We start from the raw sequence: 12593 nt of genomic DNA, 5'->3' as shown, positions 1-12593 counted from the left end.
CTGTGGACGCCCTGTTCCTGAAGCTGTTCAAGGCCAGACTGGAAGAGACTTTGAGAAATCTGGTCTAGTGAAAAGTGTCCCTGCCCATGACAAGGGGTTTGGAACTAGGTGATATTTAAGGTCCCTTCCAAACCAAACTATTCTATGATTCTGTGATAATAAGGTGGACCAGATGATCATTGTAGGTCCCTTCCAACTGAGCTACTCAATCCAAGAATTGCAGAACTTGAAACACAGTTCTGTTTACATTTTTGATCATGTACTGGCAAATATTCACAGGCCATTAGAGTCATACCCAATTCCTTTCATGAAGATAGTGTATAGGAGGTATCTACTGCAGACATGCCAAGGAAAAGAAAATTTAGAGGGAATTTTTACCTGAAATGAAGTAATCAAAGACATTAACGCAGCTGTATGGGAAAGCCAAGTTGAATACTACTATGAAAAAAATAAAATTGTAGCATTGTAAAACAGATTAGAATATTTATTTTTAAAAATCCTGCCAGACCTGTTTCTGGAGTTGTCAAAATGCCAGTGAATAAATGGGAAATTTAAACAGAACCTTGTTAAGAAAATGTAATGCAGCAGTCATGTACACATGCCAGATTATATTAAAGGTTTATGTGTGGTTCACATGGTCAGTAAAACAGAAACTTATGTATCTAATACCTGTTGTTCCTGCAGACCCAATACCTGTTATAACCAGTCTAAGTTTCTGCCTTATCCAAAACTGAAGTCTGATATTTGAAAGGAGTTTTAAAGGAAAAAGCATATGTTTGACTTGTAGAAGTAGGGTAAGTATCACTTTTGTCTAGTACTGTGTAAAATATGCAAGAAATTAGGTTTTTTCTGCTGGGTTCTACTGAAGCTTGTATATTATATTTTTAGAAGATTTAAAAGATACATAAGCTGAAAATTCTTGGATGAAGTTCCAGGGTGACATTTACCCTGTGCAAAATGAATGTGCCCTGCTAGACAGTGTGGGACCTATAAACTACACCTAATATCATAGGCTAAGGAATTCAATAGGCTTGAAACCCAAGATCCTGAACACTTAAGAACATATCAGACACCTGATAAAAGCGACGACTGGATGAAAAGTATCTGCTTGCCTAACTGTGATTCTGGTTGTCCAAACACCATATCGCTCTGTTAAACAGGGTGTTTGTAACCTCAACTCTTAGAAGTTCTATTATTTCAAATGACTACTGAGATAACAGCAGGAAACTCTAGTCCAATCTCCACAAGCACCAGCGTATAAGACATGCAAGTTGACTGTGGTTTGTATCTGAGCTCTGCTCTATAACCAAGAGAACATGCATAGATTTCATTTCCACTTTGAAAATCACATTAGCAAATACAATTTTCTTGGTACCTACAAACTCAGTGAACACTGAAAGAAAAAAACCCAAGTAGTTGTACCTATAATGAAGATGAAATCAAATGGATGTACTAAGAAAGAAACCTACTAACAAAAAAATCCCTCTCTTTTATACAGATGCTCTAAGAATAGAATGTTGGACAGTATTATCAGTGTTCATATGGACTACAGAAATCAAAGCCGTATCTATATATTAGTATTACTGATTTCAGTTTAAAACATACTCTATCAAAAAAGAAAAAAACCACAGGAAATAACAGAAGGAATTCAGACAGGAATTTTAATATAACGTTAAAAATACAAGGAAAGATGTAAGAAAAAAAACAAACAACCCATACAAAAGAGAAAAAAGACCTGGACTGTGTAACTTAGAAAGGAGATGACAATGTGGGCTTATAAAACAACAAATGATGCAATGAAAATATACTGGGCTTCTATGACTCAGAAACTGTAAATACCAAAGTGCAGAAAGAAATGCTAAAAGGCAGCATTGCAGTGCTTGTCTTGTTTGCTATCAGAGGCTGAACATGGAGCTTTTCAGACATCTCATATCAGAACTCTTACAACTGTTATCTAACCTATGTATCAGGACATGTAATTAACATCACTCAATAGCCCAAAAGTTTCTTTATGATATATCCAACGTTCTCACTATGTTCTTGACAGACAATCATATCCCCTCCCTAAAATTTTGTCCTGAATTTTACCCAATTTCTTTGTTGTACTTGGTCAGGCAATATCCATCAAATACTGACTATTCAGAAGACAGTCAGCTACTTGTGTCACTGTCAATTTGTGGGCCTCTCTGGTTTTTTTCCTTCTATTTGTCATACTGTTCTCCTTTACTCAAGAAAACTGAGAAGTAACTTTCACCATTTCTTCATTTTCTCCATTTTACTCAACTGAGCAGTCTTTGCATATAAATCAAGCCTCACAAGCAGCAAGAATCTAACATGAAATTTTCTTTATTAAGATGATTATTCTGTAAATGCAATATTCTTTCCTTTTTCTCTGTAGAACGGGTTATGAACTTCAACCACAGGCTGAATATAGGAAAAATGAACAGCTGTGATCCACTGCAGCCACTTCCGTGTTTTCGTGCCTGAGAGGACTTAAATACCTTTTCCTAAGGAAGCAGAACGGTTTTATGTTAGCAACCATGTGCCTTAATATAAATCCTAAGCAACAAGCACTGAAATAATCACTTTCTTGGATGTGGGCCTGTTAATACCCTTAAAAAACAGAACTGTTAAGCTAAATGATCCTCTGTGTGTTTTTCTTAGACTGAAGTAGGCTGAATATTATTGCTTCCGAAGAATGTAATATCTCTCAGAGATATTTACACCAGCATTTACTCAAGTTTTACCTAAATTGCAGACTCAAAATGGGGACAACAAAGAATGTTAGCAAAGCAGTTGAATTTTTCTTGATTTTCCTATTTTCTGGACTTGATTCTATCACTTCTGAAACATTAAACTGAAACACTGGTGCTTCAAATAAAAGTAATAGTGGAAAACATGCATGTTTTATATTGTTTTAATAAATAATCTGCAAATGTGCACAACACTTACCAAGAGATCAAAAAGCCCAAGAAGCATTGAGGCTTCCCCAAACTTTCCCTTTTTAAACAGTTTGAAAATGAAATTACAGGGTAGCATGCCACATATTGCTGTCAAGTATTACACAGTTTTCACAGGTAATTAAGCCAAACGACTTTGATTCTGAAATGAAACACCTTCCCTTTTACAGAGAGAGGACAGCTGTGAAAGCCACACTTCACTTTCCTTCAGTGCAGAGCTATGACTTCACTGTTCTGTACCTCTGCAGCAGCCTCCTTGCTCTCTGAGTTAGGATGTGGACAGGCATGAGAGGAGGCATTTAGCTACTACTCCCTACTTGAATTCATTTGTTGTCTCCTGAAAGATGAAGTGAGCCATAAGGGAGCACCCTTAAGCACTGTCTAGCTTGCATGCTGCTTGTTGGATCACAGTAAGCCTCAAGGCGGCATGATTAACTACTGCTGCTGTCAAATAGTTTGATTTTAAGGAGGATATAAAGTCAAACATAGTGATAACAGCCTTATAACTGAAGTTTTGGGTTGATCCTCTCTCTAAGTTTAAACTGGTTTGCAAACAGAAAATCAATGTATAAAACACACACACACACAAAAACACACCCACAGTGAGTTGTTTGTAAAGAATATCCATAGATCTAAAGCCTACCGCTACCTATTTTTCTATTTGTTTGATTATTTTTGTACACAAAACACAAGTAAAATAAATACTAATGGAGCAAATGATAAAACATGCAGTCAAGTATGCAGACGAATATGAATATGCTGATATAAGCATTTTGCATCATCTTCCATATAAAAAAGATAGGGCAAGGAATTTGCAAAAGCATGAGATACTCCTGGTTAGTTGTTAGTGTCTTTGATTTCTGTTAGGATTATCTATCTATTGCTACTTATTATTGCAGTGACACAAAGACAGCTACTACAAATACATTCAGTTGTTCACAGATAGCTGCTGTGGCTGGCAGTCTTTCACTTGAAACTGATAGACAACAGCATATTGTTATATGTCCTTCTTTTAAGAAACCACACATTACTTAATTAATATACCCACCATAGCATCTGTATTTCATAACTTGAATAAGTGTGTTCCAAGGCTGAGTGTTTCACTCATACAAACCTATTCAGAAGGTGATTTATGGCTACTAAGTTACCTTCATGAGAAATTTAACTCTTAAACATGTACATCAGAAGTCTAAAAGTAAATTAGAAAACAATAAGCATAGGAAAAAAACCCATCCAACCTACAGATTTGTATACTTGTGTTATGTATAGTGCACCAAATTCAACATATTACAATGCAGTGCAGAAATAATGAATGCAGTCTATTCCTATAAACACACAATCTCATAAAAATCATGGAATTAATGTTCCGTAATCTTTGGAGATATAATTCACAAGAATTAGATTTGAGGAGATCTTTGGACTAAATCAGAGCTTGGACATTATGCTTTTCTTTATTTCAATTAAACCTACAGTTCTCTGTTCAGTCTTTTGAAAACAGCAACCTAAACACCTGAGGTCTTCCATAACCTCATTTTTCTCTGGGGTTGTGTTGTCAATATATGACAAATGTGAATATTTTGATTTTGTAAACTGTTCTTGTATTTTACAGCACTGTCCGTAGCCATATAAGATAAAAGAGGAAGAAAAAATCAGACATGAGTAGAGTACTGTAAGTCTAGTTCTGGTTTCCTCCATATTGATATTACAGAATTAAGCTGACTTCACCATAACATTTTTCCAATGACTAGTTCTGAATTCATGTCTGAATTTGATCCAAAAAATTAAATGTCCATGGTACATGGTATTTTGAATAGATGGACCAAAGTTACACCAGTAATTTAAAATTACAGAGAAAACTGTATTTGCCAGCATTTCACATGGAAGAACAGATATCTGCTAAACAAGTTGGAACACCTGGACACATGGCCTTGGGCCATGCACAGATGGCCTGCTGTAAATCGACAGCTTCAGAAATATCTTAGACCTGTTATGCACTCATGGATCAGTTGCACAGCACATGCACAGGGAGGATGACATGTCCTGGATTCACCTAATGCACTCCATGAGCTGGGAAAGGCTGATCTGCCTCTTTGTCCACAAACAAAACAACTGGAGAGACTGCTGCTGCTATCACTATTGTTCAGGATTGCAGATTATCCCAGAAACCAGCAGGGTAGTAGACAACTTGCAGTAATTTACTGGAACACTGTTGAACTAGTTAGTTGGTTTAAAGAAAAGAAAAAGAAAAAGTTGGATTCTACTTATTGTTTTCTAATTTAGTCATTACTGGTCAAGGTCATTCATATTAGTGAGCTCTAATACAGGGTGGACCAAGAGAAAATAAGGACAGATTTATTTGTACAAAATTAGAAAAAAAATGCAAGAAGGGAAAAAAGTCTGAGATGTAGATAATACGTTAAGAAAAGTATGCAGTTCTGTACTTAATTTGAAAACTAAAAGTAAAAAATTAATAATAAAAGAGGAAGCAGGAAGGAGAAAGGTACAACATGTTTCCTAATCCTTTAACTTTGCAAATTAATGTTCTGTTTTTCATCACAGTGCATTTTTCTTCCAAAAAATAAGCTGCAGTCTAAGTCAACTGCTGCATGTATTCTAAAAACTTTGATGTTGTTCTGTTCTTAAATATGTAAGCATTAAATATTTAAAGTATTGAATATGGTCTCATCTCTAACTTTTCTACAGCTCATTTTACATAGTTAAGAAGGCTGATATCATATTGAACTCACAGCAGTGGCCAAATCTTCACTGTCCTCTTGCTTAATTTATTCCCCTGATGTTCTGATAGAAATACCTTATCAGGAAAGTGGCTGCTCTCAGAAATGAGACAATAAAATCAGGGCAATTTCAAGTTTTCTATAATGGCTTTAAACATGATGCAAAATGCCTGAACTTGCTTTGATAATACAATTATTTTGATAATACACTTGCTTTCTTATACACAGAAATTTTCTGTAACTTTGATGAAATGGTAAAGACAATCATTCTGAGCCAAACACCCAGGTATTTTAAATAATCAGATATTAAAAAGAATGAAATATAGGACCACTGAGAAAAAGGACTGGGATGGCAGAAAGGAATAATCAAAATCAACAGAATCCACTGTCTTTGGCCAGAGGTTTAGATTAACCTGAAGGAAAAAAACAAATCACTAAGAAAGAAAATATATCACAAGGTAATGTTAGAAGTCAAGCCATTATCATATCAGACATCTCATTTCACACTTTGCCTCAGATGCTCCCTTCTCAGCACAAGACATGGGACAGTATCACTAATGAAAAAGATTCATATGGCATTTTCTGCCAGATGAACTAACACTGAATTTAATTTTTTTTTTATAATGGACATGTAACACAAGAGATACTTGAAAAGAAAATACAATGGTTGATAAATGCAGATTAATAATTAAAACTTAGGGCTAATTAAGAAAGACATTAAATCATGTTTGATGTTACACAACAATACAAGAAAGAAAAGCACAATAAACTCCAGAGACTCTGCCAAAGCATGTAAAATGGAGTTGCTCCTTCACTCATTCGTATTTTTTATGAAAATTCAGCTAATGTGTAACATTCTATTTTGCATTAGAAACAAACACCAAAAATAATTTAACACTTACACAGAAATGTTTAACTTCTTTTAATACAAAAAAACTGGGATTAAATAATACATTTATATTGGAGTGTGAGTTTACTTTAGTGACACATGCATCAATATTTACTACTAAAGAAGAACACTGTGCTGAAAACTGTTGGCAACTACTCTGCATCCCAGAGTGCTATAAACTTTGTTTCTTATCACTGCGACTTTAATTTACTTTTATATTGGTATATTTTTGTGTGAATTTTCAACAAAGATGAGACTCCAGAGTTCATCATATTTCAGTTATCTCATCCACATTCATAGCTCACATGAAAACTTTTCTATCATTTAGTTTATAAAGATTTTACTTACACAAACGGAGTCTTTTAATCCATCTAACTGAGAAATGCTTTCACCTCTTAGAATACTCCAAGACTGATACTTATATCAGGCATACTGCAGGTATGCTTTTACTTGTGTATATCTCTCTCACTCCTGAGGGACACTTGCAAAGTGAAGAACTGACAGATCTTGATCCTGATAAGGTCACAGGGACTTAGCTATATTATAGCTTTGCTTAATCCTCATTGGTTTTGCCTACAGCACAAGGCTGTTTCCCTGACAACACAACAGCAGTTACCACAGTATCCAGAAACGCATATGATGTCCAGGTTTAAGGTATATCTCACCTGAAAATAGATTATTTAATGCTATTTTCTATAGGTCATTGTAAGGAAAAGAATAAAAGCTGTGAAGATCTTCTTGTATGCTCTTAATTCTACTGAGCTTGTTACTATTACTTACTTCAAGGACATTCCCTAAGCAGGTTGAACACTTCTGAAACTCAGTTCTTGAATTAATGAGCACATGGACCAAAAGTCACAGTAAGAAGCCATGGAATGTAAGGGAATTACTGAATGTTTGCATAAATTCCTACCAAGTGGGAAATACAAAATGAGAGAAAGCAAAAAAAACACCACTTGAAAATTTAAAAAGTGGACAATAATGGCTAGCGTAGAAAGGGAGGCATTTGGGGTCTAAAGTGAGAAGTTTGGGAACAAGTTTAAAGGTAGATATAGAAATGAGATGGTGAGAAACTACACACTGCAGCAATATTTTACATAAATATATACAGAAGACAGCTATGTTTTTCAGTTCAAAAGAAGGATTTTACAATAATTAAGATAAAGGGTGAAACAAAAGAAAAGAAACATATCAGATCTGTAGCTGAATAAGGAAGCTGTGATTCTAGAAACATTCTTCAGTAACTAATAGAAAAAAAAACCAAAACAACTGAAACTCTAAGTCCAGCCAGATAAGTTCTTGTACTTCACCAAAAGCATGCAGTACTACAACACATAGAATAGATCTTGTATCAAATTACTTCATTGGTTTAAATTTGTTCAAACAATGTTGACAGGGTAACTTTCTAGTGGCAGATTATTTACCTGGCCACATATAAACTAATTTAATATTAATAAAATACTGTTTAAAATCCTTTCTTGTGTGCACTGGCTAATGTAACAGAAATGCACTATGTGATCATGTGTGTTCTAACCCAACTTGCACCAGGTAAATTCAGTACTAATAACTGTAACTTTATGTAAGAAATGCTCACTGAGAGGTGTCTGAGTGATTTTAGTTGAGATGAAGTGAGATTGAAGAAAAGGAAAGCAGCAGATAGTAGCTTGACCTCGTGGTTAATGGAGGAATGTCTGAGCCTGAGTCAGGCATTGCAATGGACTTTCCAGTAAAAAACAATTAGAAGACAAGCATTTAATCAATTGACAAGACAGTAGTTTGTTTCTAAGCAACACAGGTCACCAAGAATACATCACTCCACTCATATAATTGTTTTCCTATTGAATATGGTTATACATCAGTTTTCAATTTTCCTTTTCAAATACCTCAAGTGCACAAGCTTAGATGACAAAAAAGATCAGGTTAGCACAACTATGAAGACAATTTCCCGTGACACTGACCTTCCATCTTCAGGAACAGTGGCTTAAAATGTAAAGAAAATTATTGTGGGATTTGGGGGGTCTTTTTGGCTTTGCTTAGTTTGGTTTTTAAACTCCCAACAAACAATGATGAAGAGTTCATCTGACTGGCCCACATTGGTCAATTTAGCCCTGGGAAGTTGGAAAAACTATAAATTCTATTACTTTCAGAAAAAAAGTAGAATGTATAGTTTGACTTATTTTCCTACAGACTACATCCTAAATAAATAAATAAATAAATAATAAAGTAAACCAGATTGAAAGAATGCAATAAGGGAGACAGCATCAATTTCCTTATATGCTAAGATAGTACAGTGATCAGCAAGATGTAGTAGGTGTAGTAGCACAACCACAGTTAAAAAAAGTAAGAGCATTTGTTGTATACTCTTTGTACTTTAGTCTCCTCATGGTTTGTGTTGTTGAGTAAACTTGTGAAAAGTTATTTTTAATAAAATAATGCTTATGCAAAATTGTTAGTAATTATTTGCTCATTTCAGTTCTGAGAAAGCTGTTATTTACACAGGTGACTGAACCACACAAAATGTGCACATTGAAAATACATTGAAAAGAAACTAAGGGGCTTTTGGAAAATGACAGACTGTTTAAATTATTTTTTAAAAGAGTGTTCAGTCTATAAAGACTACAAGCATCTTGCATTATCAATGCTCTGTGAAATCACTGTTATAAAATATTTTACACATTTTAAAAATAATGTTAATGCACAACCAAACCATTAATTAGACATTTTAAACCTTAATGATGAAGGAGTTTAATCTAGGAGTTAGACTTTTATAGGAAATACAACCACATTTAGAAGGACAGCTGATGTTATTAGACAAAGCACTTACAGCAAACCCCCAGCATTAATTCTTAGCAACTTTGAAACAAGTGACAGTTGCAAACACAGTTGTGCTGACATCATGTATTTTACATCTGTATAAAAGAAAAGAATAGGACTATAGTTAGGAAAGGAAGCTAATTTTCACAACTACCTTAAAATTTAATTAATTACTTAATTTTTGTAAGTACCTTTTCAGCTGCAAAACAAAGAAAGAAATAACTACAAATGCTTAGAAAACAATAATGACTGATGTGACAAATCTAAACTTAAAATTCTTTTAAAAGAATTACTAGTGAATAAACAACAAAGATTTCAAGTTCATTCCTTTTGGAGGAATACTGGGCAAGATAAAATCAAAGGTTAAAAGGACATAGGGCTTTCTGCAACAGAAGAAGGAATAAGAAATAGGAAAAGACACTGATCAAAAAGAACACAAGCACACTCAAGGTTAGTTCATGACTAAAATCAAGATTCTCACATGGTAGTTCATGTTTACACCCACTCTAGAGGAACCCTGCGTCCTTATGTTCCTACAAGTCATGTAAGAATGAAGATAGAAATTATGTTAAAATATATTTGTACTAATGTATGGAAAACAAACCAAAGCTACACTAAAAATCAGGTTCCAAATAAAATAACATATTGATCACAACTGATATTTCATTACACGTTGGGTCTCTCCCCCTGCCATGTGGTCCTGGGAGAGGGGCCCTGGGGGGAGGCACGGGGTTTCCCTGCCCCTGGTCAGCCTCGTTCCCCATTGGTTGTTTTGTGTTCCCCTGCGCGGGCAGGGACCCTCGGGTCCCGTGATTGCCGCAGCTCCTCAGCAGAGCCCCGGCCATGTGGCTGGAGAAATAAACATCTCTGAAACATCTATCAAGAATCAGTCCATATATATATTCCTTTTCCACGGGCCTCGTTGATTGATACGCGTGTTGCAGTATCCCCACTGTGATAATTACAGTGAGGACTTCAGTGAATGGCTTTTCTAAGACATACGGAAGTAACACGTCTTGTCAGTTAACTGAGAATCATTAGAGCTATGAACATTTCCTTCAAATACAGGCTACTCAGGATTCCAAGTTCCCACTTCTTTTTCTTAAACAACTTACTTATTTCTTCACTTTTGCAGAGTGGGTTCTACCAATCTAGGTAGCCAAGAAATTCCTCTAAAATTTTATTGCCTCTATCCTTAAGTTACTATGGATGTATGTTAATCATACTGTAGCACAAATCAGTTGAAAGATTTGCAAGACAGATTGTGTGCTAATACTGTGTTAACACGGATACTGAACTGAAACTTGTCAGACTTTTTTGATTCATACAGAGAATTAAATATTTATTTTCTTTTAAGTTCTCTGATACCTCCCCATATTCTCTATAACTTATATATCGGAATTTGTTGATCTCTTTCCTATGAGATCACTTCTTTTCCTGGATACACTAGTGAATAGATCCTTCCAGACCATTGGGACTGAAACACTGAAATATTTTTTTAACAGCTACAAAAGAATTAAATTATTTAAACCACACAACAAGATTATAGAACTTCAACCAATAACAACATTTACTTTCTAAATGCTCAAAACATTATAAAAGCACACAGTAACAATGCAAAGAAAGTAGTAATAAGCAGTCTCACATACCTCAGGGTTAGGTCAGCTGGAGTAATTTGTGAAAGTATTACAAGTCTAATTAACAGTTTTAGCTGAAAAAGTAATGAAGTAAGGCTTCAATTTATATTTTTTTCCAAAACATCTTTTATGTCTTTCAACATCTTTTATATCTACTAAATTAACTTAAATTTTAAAATTAAATTAAAATTTTCACCATGATTTTTAAAGAATTTAATCAAAACGAAGCATTATTAAACATACAGAAAATAGTATCTTTTCATTGTCTACAAAGGAAAAAAACAGAGACAAAATGTTTAAATAACTTACATCATGTAGCACAGCTGGGGGCCTGGGCAGGAGAAGGATTTGTTTCACACTTCTTGTTTCAAAATCTCTGTATTCTTTCAGGCTCCTTTTCCTGAAAGGAAAGTTAAGCACAGGTTAAAAAGGGACCACTAGACACAGACACTAAAATCAGACATAAAATTTTCTATTTCCTAAAAAGGGATGTAGCTTTCAGCATTAGAGAATGTAAACTTTAATGTGATGATGACAGATTTTTCTTTTTGTAATATTAATGATGCCTTTTCAAGTGTGCTGAGGTAATTATCAGACAAAATAGCAAACCAAAACAACCTAAATTGCCAGCATTTCCATGTATCTGTCATAAAAGTTTTCAATCACTGCAGTTCCAGTTTTGATTTTTCTGTTATAATTACTGTTCATTACAGCACCTACTTGAAGACATACAGGAAATCTGCACTAAACTTAACTGTTTTACAGTAGTAATTCATGTTTAACTACCTGCTTGTCTATATATTTGTTGTTTATACTTTTCCTTCAAGAGAATATTTTTTGGATTGCGGAGTTAGAAAGGCATGGCATAATTTGCCCCTTTTCAATAAAGGAATGAAGTTGATTTTGTGGTCAGTACGTCATACAAGGAAGCATGGACATACAATGATATTTTTGACTCACCTTTCTCCCAGTAGAGTAAGCTTTATAAAACCGGTCTTGTTTTAAAAACAGTCCTAGCTGAGTCTCAAACTCTTCATCAAAGGTATATGCCATTTAGAACTTTTCAAATTTCATCATCCTTCTAGATGCAAATGGAGAAAGATAATCTACACAAAGTCTGACACAGTCTGTAAAATGTGACAGATCGAGTGATTGTCTCTGGTTGATAAAATTAATCATTTCAGAGAACATTACAAACTCAATGCTAGCAACTGATTAAAACAAAACAAAGACTTTGTGTAGACTTCGTTTCTCTATTTGCATTGAGAAGGCTGCTAAAATTTTACAAATTTTAAATGGCATATTCCATTGCTGAAGAGTTAGAGACTCTTCTAGAGCTGTTTTTAAAAGAAAATATTGTTTATACAGTGAATATATTTCAACATAGGGCAGAAGATCTATTGCATTTTCCTATTAAGAGGAAGTTTAAACAGTATTAAACATTTTGTTTCTTTTTCTCACTTTCAGAATTAAATAACACAATGAACTCCATGCCATAAAATTTCTTCTAGTAATTTCAGTGCTGCTAACTTAAAAGCCAAATAGGTTATATTGAAGT

General features: G+C 34.4%; 1 protein-coding gene across 8 annotated transcripts in view; it reads right to left on the bottom strand.

Moving 5' to 3' along the window:
• The window catches only part of PRLR (prolactin receptor), a 155421-nt gene that overhangs the window by 123418 nt on the left and 19410 nt on the right, over nt 1-12593 (bottom strand). For 5 of the 8 annotated variants that reach the window (XM_039566600.1, XM_039566599.1, XM_039566602.1 and 2 more), the window contains exons 3-5: nt 11345-11435; nt 11048-11109; nt 9409-9493 (exon numbers count right to left, since the gene is read on the bottom strand). The gene's annotated coding sequence lies outside the window, so the exon portion shown is untranslated. The other 3 variants (XM_019283346.3, XM_019283347.3, XM_039566604.1) reach the window with 3 other exon arrangements.

This window comes from Corvus cornix, chromosome Z (assembly GCF_000738735.6).
Source record: "Corvus cornix cornix isolate S_Up_H32 chromosome Z, ASM73873v5, whole genome shotgun sequence".
In the NCBI taxonomy this organism is placed as follows: domain Eukaryota; kingdom Metazoa; phylum Chordata; class Aves; order Passeriformes; family Corvidae; genus Corvus; species Corvus cornix.
The sequence above is the reverse complement of the archived record's forward strand: the minus strand, read 5'-3'. Positions and strand labels throughout refer to the sequence as shown.